The sequence below is a fragment of the Melanostigma gelatinosum genome (genome assembly GCF_949748355.1).
Source record: "Melanostigma gelatinosum genome assembly, chromosome: 1".
NCBI lineage: Eukaryota > Metazoa > Chordata > Actinopteri > Perciformes > Zoarcidae > Melanostigma > Melanostigma gelatinosum.
Window position 1 is genome coordinate 13,253,383 of NC_136634.1, and position 11,755 is coordinate 13,265,137.

The following is an 11,755-nucleotide window of genomic DNA, read 5'->3' on the forward strand; positions in this document are numbered from 1 at the left end:
TTTACTATGGTGGGCCTCGGGCAGTAGAGGGATTACTGTAAGTTATTATTAAGACCTTGATGTGTGATGAGACGTGAATAAAACATGAGGTCCCCTTCGGTCTCTCACTGGAACCCAGCTGTTGTATTTGCATAGCGACGGGACTTAGTGGTTTAAGATCGAGAGTCATTTTAGCTTTCAGTGTCTGTGACTGAAGCAGAACCTATAAACAAAAAACAGATAACCAACATCGTGCAATCAAAAATTAAAAGCTTGACAGACTTCATCTCAATAAATACTGCAACAAAATATAAACTGTGTTTTACTACTGCCCCCTGGTGGCTTTAATATAAACACACACATACACATACACACACACACACACACACACACACACACATACTGGTGGATATGTAATAGGCGGACTTTTTCGCCATACAGGCCCGGTTGTGGTTTGGCTGGACTACTCTTTCCTGAGGTCCCACAGCTTTGGCAGTTCGGTACACAGCAACCTAATTATATTGTGGTATCGGCAGACATTTCTATTTTTGACAAAAGTGTGACTTATGAGGACCAAAAAACACTGTTGGGTCTTTAAAGGGACAATAAGCCCGCCCTCCTCATTAACATAAATACACACTAACCTGACAGGACACAGCATTACTGGAACAGTTAATTTAACATCAAAACTAATCTTAATGGATGACCAAATTGGAGAGAGACAGAGCGAGAGAGAAAGAGAGCGAGAGAGAAAGAAAGAGAGAGAGAGAGAAAGAAAGAGAGAGAGAGAGAAAGAAAGAGAGAGAGAGACAGAGAGAGAGAGCGAGAGCGACAGAGCGAGCGCGAGAGAGAGCGCAACAGAGAGAGCGAGAAAGAAAGAGAGCTGTTTTTTCAGCTGTTCCCCAATTCCGAACGAAGTCTCTGACATTTTGCACAGTTCTTTGTTCCAAGACTGGTCCTTCCACCAACTTGCAGTGACTGCATTCGTTCTTGGAGGCCAGGTGACCTTTACGGATGTGATTTTTGAAGTGCCGCATTACTGCTGCAACCTCAGCCTTGGACCACGCTTTCTTTGTCCCTCTTCTGGACCCAGCATCTTTTCCTGGAAGATATACAAAGTAGACAAAACGATCACACAAACAGAAAACAAAATGTATTGGCAAAATGAAGCAATCAAGTACGGACACTTAGGGATATGTACAACAAATGACTGTGATAACATCTTTAACATTTTAAAGTGGCTGAACCTTTTTATATTTCAATAGAATAACTCATTACAGTGCATGAGGGAAACCATTTCAGTTGTTTTGGTTCTGTACTCTAACACACTAGATTGGAAATTAAAGAAAAAAAACAATATTGAGTTAAAAGTCTCAGTGAACCGTATTTACCTTCTATACTGTGACGCAATCTCCAATGAAACAGAATATTTGAGCTGTGTACAGTAACAAGAGGGATCAAATTCTTCACATTTGATTGGACAGCTAAAGAGTGGGCAGGCTTAGAGTTTAGCATGATATGGAGCTACAGAGGACTGTTGGCTTTACACACCTCACCAGTTGGTCGAGAGATGGAAGGGAAACCTTGCAGATTTTCAAACAGCACAGTATCACTGCACCGTAGCCAGTACATGCAGATGACCGGTACCTAGAGCTCTCTGCTGAGCCACTGACAACGCAGACCGGCGGAAGTACATTTTCTTCCCACTGATATTCAAATGCACATCTCTTGTTGTCTGTCTCCACATTGTTACCAAGATCAACAAAAAGGTGATATCACTGGTGTGGCTACTTCGCGGCTCAAAGTCTTGTTTGATCGGATACATTTTGAAGACTTCAAACATTTTAAACTGTTTTGCTGAGAAAAGAAAGGGACTTTATGGGGATTTTGATGAAAGTTACCTGGATATTGATATTGTTTTACATATATTTGGCATAGAACAAGAAATAAATGAACAATCAACACTGGAACTTTAATTAAGATCCAGTTCACAGTTAAAAAAATGATTGAATTCACATCCACATTGGATTAACAGTGGGAATTGGGCCTGAAAGTTCAATATTGACCTTGAAAATAATAGTCATAACCTTCAAACAGACTATGGTCTGCTCTGGAAAAAGGCAAGCGGAATTTAAGTTGGGCTTTTTATAAGGACTTTAAAAAGCCAGGTCAGGTCAATAAAAGTCACTATATTCTATGTTTTGTACACTATACTCTTTAATTATACTATATAGTCTTCGGTCCCTCATCTCTTTTCATGCTCAAATACTTTAAAATGGGAACTTCCATTGCGCATAATTCAGAGAGACATTATCATTAATTTGAACAGCTGTGTTGATTTAGTGTCGGTGCTAGCACAGAGGGGAAACGCAATGCCACTTCATCCAGCAAAATAAGTGCCAGCATTTCTGGTACTAATAGCTATTTACTACAACGTTTTGTACCTAACGGTTTGTGTCTGTCCTGAGACTGCAGATCGAAAGCAGCGGAATTTGGTAAAATGCATCGGTCTCCTTGCATGAGATTAATGTGTTTTGTACATGAATGATAATGGGGTTGTTGCCGCGATAACTTCCTTCTCAAAATCCTTCCATAAAGTATTATTAGTCATTGTGAATGTTATGGCTTCTGATAAACCTTAAAACTATTACTAAAACCCGCTTAAAGCTATTTCCAAGAGTGCCGAGACAAAACAATAAAAAGTGAGTCAGTCGGTTACTCGTGTGTTACATTCGTGTGTTACACTCGTGGGTTACTTTCCAACCCTGTTGAGGGGACCAAGTTGTGGACACACACATATGTATATATATATATATATATATATACCCCTACATGGAAAAAAAACATGTTCCCTCTGTTTGTATAGCAGTCCTGGAGCAGCAGTTCAGTTTTTTTTATCACAATAGGGCTTCTGTTGGGCTCTGTTTGCACATTGGGCCACCTTTGATCCAAGGTCACAGGTCAGCGAGCAGATGTCTCACCTGGGCTTTGACCTTGACCTGTCTAGTCAATTCAACGTCTGCTGTGGGAGCTCATGAGCTTCAGTCTTAACTTCCTCAGACGCTTCAAAAGGAACATTATTGGGAGGTTCTCGTGCTGACGGTGTCAGCTCAGAGAACACACACACACACACACACACACACCCTTCGTGACCCTCCTCTAGACCATGGTCTGACATTGCATAAGTGTTATATGACAGGGTGAACACAAGTGTTTGTACTGTACCATACCATACTAGAACAACACTATTAAAATATTAGATTAGATATTGGCAGTATCGTTTTGCCCTTTAATGCAGAAAATGCTTGAGCAGAAACAGAGAGACGGAGATCAATGCAATGATCCAGTACACACTTTGATCAGGTCATCATCTAAGAAAAGTAGTGCTTTGTCAGAGCTCTTCCCCATCTGCATCCATAAACAAAGGTCTGCACTTTGGCATCCCAGTCATACCTGTAACATAGAGCATGACTGCCCTCCAGTGGCTGAAGGGACCTCTTTCGATACTCTTCAGCTCCAACATCCCACTCTGCCCGATGGAAAATAGCAGCTTCCACTTTGACTCCAAGCCAAGGCCATGGATGCGTGAGAAGGGCCGCCCTGACACCCACACAAAGGACCACTACACTCAATGGAAAAACTGACACATGAGTGACTGAGTGGGAGAGCGAGACTACAGGGATTAGAAGTTAATAACCCTGCTGTTTTTATTGCACTGAAACTGTTCCAGTACGTTGGGGACTTTTTGTTTGTGAAGATTAAAGTAAAGCTGATTCAGTTTGAATCAGACGTTTCACTAACACTATTTTCTTTTGGGAGCTCCTTTTGTAGCGAGGTAGTACACCTAATACACACCGCAATATCAAAACATCTACAATATAGTACACTCAATGAGTATGTGTGACACCATAATATATATAATCTAATAAAGAGTTTCAATCGAGTGTGATTACTCCCCTTGTCTGTTTCTAATCATGTGAAACCCACCTTACCCCAACATTGACTCATCATAAGAAAGGTGTGGATTAGGAGTCATCTGGCAGGCAGCTGAGTGAATATAAAACATCACATGTTTGCACGCACAGTGCATTCGACTCTTTTCCTCAGACACTCATCATCTTTTACTGCCGCTGCATCCTTTACTGCCGCTGTGGGGAAGAGGCATCGGTGTATTCCCTCCTATCAAGAGGCTTGGAAAATGTGAAATGGAGCATAGGGTCATTTATTTTACTCTAGTGACAATACACCGGGCTGATGCTTCACTACGCCCAGTAGGCTTCTGCTGGAGACATGTACACACATGCACATATCACTGGTGCGTTCCAGCTGGTCTGTTCTGGGGCACCGCGAGAGACAGCACGCTGGTTTATCTGGAAGATTGATGGAAAATTCCAAAAGCAGAAGATTCAGCACCGAGTTTTAGCATGCACATCCACATATTTGTTGATGTTTTGGATCATAATGCAAACCACAGAAATGGATCCTCCCAAGATTTGAGCTATTTCCCTCAAGGAGGACACGCCACACAGCTGGAAGCTGTGGAGAGAGCTGCATCTCCCTCAGAGCCCCAGTGGAGCCAAACACGACCCATTCAGAGACAACATGTCTGTGATAAACTAATATAATGACCCCAGACAGCAACCAGCCCATACGCCAGGAAAGAAATAACATTCAGATGTCATAGCTCTGTTCTGCCACCTAATAGTAGAGTACAGCATGGTATATCACATGTACTCTCCGAGTGAGGTAATGATCTTTTCTTCCCCTCCAGCTGTCACTTATGAAAGGCTTATCGATTTCTGGCAGTGTCCCTGTCTGCGTCATCGAGTCAATACTCGTGGTGGAAGTCTTTGTATGTGAGTGTGTGTGTGATTGGTGTGGGGGGGGAGGGTTGTCATAAAATGTATTTTCAGGAAAACTTCATTTTGCAGGTTGGAGGAGGGAATTTACTAGATCATCGAAGGAAAAAGCTTTGAAGCACGGGCAGCTTTGTGTGTCTGTGTGAGCTGCTTCCCATCAGATTTGTTCGCGTGTTAACGATGTGTTTGCATGCAGGGGCACATCTCTTGCCTGGGGTAAAACAGAGGACAGAATCATTTAACTGTGGCAGCTTGGTAGCGGTGGTGCTGGTGGTGTGCAGTACAGTTGGCAGAAACCTCCAGTGTCTCTCTGCTATGAGTGACAGCATGGCCCAGGAAGTTTAGACTGGAGGTATGACGAGACCTTTAACTCATTTCCTTTGTGGAAAAGACCTGCTCTAATGTTTTTTCTATGACTGTGGTGAAGTCTACTTACTCTTATGGAACAAACATGTATTTGAATGTTTATTATGGACTTTTTATTTTACCCTGCATGCCAATAAATCACAACATAACAAAGGAACCTGTTTTCTTTCATGCAGATATTTCACCAATGGAAAATATGCAGGAATTCTTCTTTGTATAAAAGGACACACAGGCTGCACACACTCACGCAAACATACCCCTTATATTGATAGAAATTGCGGCAGCGAAGCCAGACAAGATTAGATAAAAAAACAATTTTCATGTCACATACAATTAAACAGAATTTTTTAAGTATTTTATTGATTTCCCTTAAGCGCACAATTACAGTGTAATTTGTGGGCTGCCATGTCAAGTATTATCGCAATTCAACACTTCACAAGTATAAAAAGTTTTTTAATCAGACATTCCGTCAGTTTTTTAATCCCACCAGACATTTGATGACTTGAGGCAGTTTTGGAACATCTCACAGATCAAGTAAACACACTCATAAACATACAATTACATTGGAATAAACTTCACCATAATAGGTCAATCACCCTCAGTCTGTTTGTAAGCTCCTTGAATTGTTTATTCAGTTACAATGATGTACAGGCCCAGTAAATCAGCTCATGTGGACAGTACTGTGTAATGTAATTGTCTAGACAGTCCAACATTAGCATCGGCAAGAATGTGATTCTAGGTGAATGTTCGTGTTTATCTATCATTTCAGATGGTGGGAGGACGATGTGGGTATTATTTTAAATTGAAGACAATGCAAGGAAATTCACAGTTTCCAATTCTTGTTTTCACATATTAGTATGTAAAATGTCTTATTGGTCTCAAAGAAATGCAGAAAAAGGCACAATCAAAATAAATATCTGATTAATATCCAAGACTTCAGGGGAAAGGGTGTAGGCTATAGGCAGATATTCAATTAAAGATTCAATAGGGGCAGTGTAAAGAAAAGCATGAAAGATGCTCAAAGCAGCTGATGAGATAAGATCAGACAATGGATGAATGAGGCCTCAGGCCTGACCTCAGCTGACCCTGATATGGGTAAAAGTTATGTTTGCCAAAGAGCAGAGGTCAATTTATCCAGAGAAATTTGTGTAGGTAGCGTGCCGTGTTGCCTGGCTGCTCCCTTCCACACGTCTAATCTGTAACTGATTGGGGTCTGCTTCAACAAGGTTTGGCTGGAGCTCCTGGAACACATCTCCCAGTGGAGGGCTTAGCTTTGTGTCACTCTGGCTCAGCCCTGCTTTAAGAATATTAAGAAGATCAAGAGTTACTGATTCTCCATTTGAAAGCAGACAGAGCCTATAACAATGTATTAAAAAGGTCTTATTCTGAGTGTTAGAGACTTTCCTTCAATAAACCACTTTTTAAAATGTTTGAAGTATACACAAATAAATCCCCATCTCCATCCCTGCTCCCTCCGTGTGTAACCCCTTGCTCCGTGTTAAAAATGCGTTGATGTCATTTCATGATAAATTAGAGACATGAAGCTTAAACACTCACCACCCAAATTCGTCTTTGTCAGTATATAGATTAGCCACTGCAGCAATATACTGTAGAGAATGTGCACTGCACAAGCTCCTTATCGTTCATGTAAAACACTGTTATTCTATCTCAGTCCAGCTGTGATTAAGCACCAATGTGCTCGGCGTGAAATTAAATCCAAAAAAAAATGCACATTTGTAATTCATTTTCTGAATGATTTATTCTGTCTTCATTTCACTTTCAAGCTGGTAATGGAAACCAACACACAAGAGCACAATACAGGACTGTCACTCCTTTAGCATTGAGCAAACAAATTCCACACATTTCATGTAAAATGTCATTGTGTTGACTCAGTCTAGTTGTTGCTGATACAGCATATTTGCCAATATTTTTTGTTCTGATTCACACAAAAATTCTCCAGCAAAGTTACAAACCTTTGTTGTTACACAGTAACAGTTTTTTGTATGCTAAAAAGAGTACTTAATACATTCCAGTGGGAAATCGTCTTGTAACAGAAGCCAAGTCCTGTCAATCACAAATAAGAAACCGGAAGAATGCTTAAGGCACAAAGTACAGTAAAACATAAAGTAGACATGCCATCACACACAGATTTGACAGGTAGATAAAATGCAGGTGCATTTTTCAAAAAGGTTACAAGGCTTTAAGACCTTGGCCTTCACAGCTGTCGGAAACTGATGTTCAGCTGGAGCTTTAGTTGCAGGTGTTACCTTCAAGGTGTTTTCTAAATTGAACCATTAGCTAACCTTTTCATGTGGTGAACACATGAAAATAGCACATCTGTTTTCCGCTGTTGCCACATTATCCAATTAGTGGTTGAGGAAAGAAATTGTCTCAGCCACCGCATAGTCTACTTTTCACAGTTCACGCTGGATGTGCAAGACTGTGTTGATGAGTGTACACTGAGGCTCAAAATATGTGACCCAAAACAAGTGTGTTTTGTTTCTGGAAAAGTGTTTGTCACTTGACATAAAGTGTTGATTTTATTGACGTTGAAAACCCCAGTGTTTACCTCCAGTTCTCCTCACACAGTGAAAGCGGATCTTGCGGATCCATGGTTTTTGTGGAATTGTTAGTCCAGTGATTATAGACACGTAAAGTGACAAACAAAGGCGGTGAAGGTTACAGAAGCATGACACAGTCAGACAGAGCAGACACCGGCCTTTACTGGCATTGCTCTGATCAGTGCCGCACTGGCATCAGTCTGAAACTGTAACTTATGAATGAGCTTAAAGCTTACAGGACATTCTGTTGTATTTGTAAGAATGAATTGGTGTGAATGTTTTTGTTGGAGCGAGGCACATGTTGAAGTCAAAGGAATAATTTGACATTATGCGAAATTCTTTCACACGCTTTTTAGAGTCAGATGAAAAGATTGATACCACCCTTGTGTCTGTACCGTAGTTAAGAAGCTACTGCCAACAGCCAGTTATCTTACTTACCACAAGAACTGGAAACAGGACGAATATAACCCCTTGTAAAACCACAATGTGTCCTTTCAACACTTTCGACTTTGTAGAGATAGATAATGGTTCAATTAGTGATCTTTAAAGGTGGATTTTGTTAAATTTAGTTACAGCCAGACTCGATGTTTCCGCCTGTTTCCAGTCACTGTGCTAAGCTTAGAAAGCCATCTGCTGCCTGTAGCTTCATGTTTATCGTACAGACGTGAGACTGCTAGAAAACAGTTCACCAAATCTCAAACTATGTGGCACAGCTGGAGAAAAGCGCAAAGGCTCTCTTTTTTTCCAAGGTTATGATACTGCCTTCAACATTCTTGTGTGTATGTGTGCATATACATCTGCGTGCTTGTCTTTCTCTGGAAAATGTCTCATTGGGCTGTCAACGATTGGTAACGGTCATATATCAGAGTTAGGGAGACATGTAAACTAAGTGACGTGTGCAGATGGATAAACAGGAGATTTTGACACAGGTCACATTTTGTGCCATTTAAAGCAGTCCGAGTGATAAAGTGTAGGTTAACAGGTCAACTGATAGTTCTGCCGAAACCAGCAGCACATCTGCAACAAGCATTAACCCTGATAGCTTCCACCCAATTCTCCTCTGCCCGCTCATAGTCGTACTCATGCTTGACAGTGACAAACGCATGCTGCATGTAAATGTGTGGGCAATGGGTGCAACAGAGGCACGGTGGATCTTAGTAGTAAAGGGCTGACTCGCATCTCTGTCCTCTTGATAAGTGAGGCCTGCGTTCAGACAAGGACAAGGTGTTGATGTGAAGTGTGTCTGGCATTTGTAGGAGAAAATGCAGAAAACAACAGACACCATAATTTACTAAGAGAGACATACCAGCAATCAGATACACCCAAAGTATGACTCACACTCTTAATTCACGGATGTGGATACCGTATGCACTACTTTTTCAAGCATTTGGCCTCAATTAAACTAAATTGGTTTTCAGTGTATGTCTGTCAGCATCAAACAGCAGTTTCCTTCTTTCCAATAGTTGAATGTTTATTTGTTAGATTGGTTGAGCAATTAATGTCAGGGTTTGAACAGCAGAGCCTGCCTTTACTGTTCACAGACAATCAATCCATAAAGGATTTTGGGGAACTTTTACTGCTTCAGAGCCACTTCAAAGCAAACTGTTGACTTTGAAATTGGAGGCAGGGTGAAAGTGGCACAATATTTCCCTTGTTGCGTGCAATGCATGGTGGTCCTGCCCTGGAGCAGAATGGGAGCACTCTGATTCAATTCACGTGTCACCATTCATATTTCATAAACACTGAGGAGTACGCATAAACATACGAGCAGCGTCTCTCACACACAGACGGGCAAGGCGCAAATTTACACTGAGGAAAGTTGTCTTGCCAGTTTGGTTGATTTTATACAGAGAGGCTTTTCAAAACGTCGTCTGAATTCATGCAATGTACAGCACATCACTGTATTTTCCCCACAGTGATCCAAGTTCAGCTGTTTTTTCCACATATTCAAATCCAGTTTTTTTAGCTTTGGTCCTGAATGAAATGTGTCTGACATTTCTGTGTGGGAATAAACCACAAACCAGTGAACTAGAAATAAAACAGCCATAAGTACATGCTGAAGGCAGATGTTTAGTCTATACCTTTCACTCATCATTACATATATATCTTTATTTTGTCTGCTAACAGCGACACAGAACTAGACTACGTCAAAAAAGCGTTTCAAGCCTGGTTTTTCAATCTTGAACTTTTCTTCATAAATACACTGATGTCACTCTGCCAAACATGACGGATAACAACGCACAGGAGGATAAATGGGTACTCCCACATGTCTGCAAGCTTTTTCTTCCTGCAGAGTTCATGGGCAAAAACATGTCTAAAATTCACCTGAAAGCACATAAACACATGCACACAACACACATGCATTCACAAGCAGACAGCCACACCTGCGCAAACACCTGTAGGTTATGTGACCGTTACCATGATGATGGATGAGAAAACACATGAGGCCAGATGGTCACTTACACATATCACTCCAGAGGCGTAACCCATTCCTCCTCTTCACCATCTGTGACTGCAGAGCACTTGCCTGGACTGCATTTCCCATTACCAACCCTATAACTAAGAAATATGCCTTGAGAGCTGAATCACAGGAAGGAAAGAAAGCCAAAATGCTGGCCACAGAGCATCTCTGATCGCGGTTTTCTAGCCACCTGAGCTCGGATGATACTTTGTGGTTTCTGGCATTACAGACACAGAGAAACAGAGTCTGCAAAAGAGAAAATGTATTGCCATCGACACTCAATGTGAAACACGTACCTACTTAGGACTCCCCTGAAGGTTAGCAGCACTCAGTTGGAGAGATGTGAGAAAAAACGTGTAACAGAATATATTCGTCTTTTCACTTCTCTATAAACATGTGCCAAACGTGGTTTCAAGTTTGATTTCATATGCGTAAAGGTGTGCACGGTGGGTTTTATGCAATAATGTTCGCACTCAGCAGACACAGCTATATGCCAACCATAACATACCTGGATTCTTAGTCATAGTCTATACTTCTTCTCTCCTTCCCTTCTCCCAGTTTGTTCATTTGTGGCTTAAAGAGACTCCCTCTCGCTGTGTGGTATCATACACAATGCAACATGAGCTCTCTGACAGAATCTGCAAACCACGCACGAAGAGAATAACATCAGTGTGTCTTTTTGTAGTGCTGTTACCTGGCCACTCAAGTTATATATCGTGTGATGGCTGAGCAAGGAATCAAGGACTGATACCTGCAGTCAAATTCTGACTGATGTCTCTGTAGTCAGTGTGTGCCGTGGGGACAAACTTTACTGGCCATATGATAGCCACCTGTGTAAACGGTTGCAGTGGTTCTGAAACACTGGATCCTTAGAGTGCTGCTTCTGTTGCCGCTGGAGACCAGGGAGCTGACCTCTCTCTAGCAGAGGGGAGCCCAGCAGGCAGTCGATGGTAGACATACTCTAACATACACACAGTTTCATGCATAAATGCATGTACACATACTTAAGTAGATCTTGCTTTTAACATCTTTATTTCTTTCTTTTTTCTTACTCTTTTACACTGTAACCCTGCAGCTCAGCGCACAGGCACTTTCATGGGCATAAACAGTGTTTATGTTTGAGGGCAGGAGGAGTGTCTGTCGCTGCGGGTCAAAACAGGAGGTGAGGGAGGCTTCTGGTGAACAGGGTCGGATATTGACACAGCGTTAACATGAATGAAAATATTTTTTTGTGTTCAGAGAGCATGAAAGGAACACAGCCAGACGTTTGGACATGGCCTATTCAAACAAACGCTTGACATCAGCACTCAATCAAACAGTCATTACACACACACACCAGCTTCCTAAAACAGCAGCTAAAGGAAGGTGACTTTTAGTGATGTGACAGGCAGCTGGTCAGATTTTATGTATGCTACCATCTTTGAAATTTGACGCATTCACAGAACTCAGACAGTGCAGAGCAAATATCTCTGCAGTGCAGCACATGCTGAATAAATATTCGAGCTGTTGTTGGAATCCCAGGGACACAC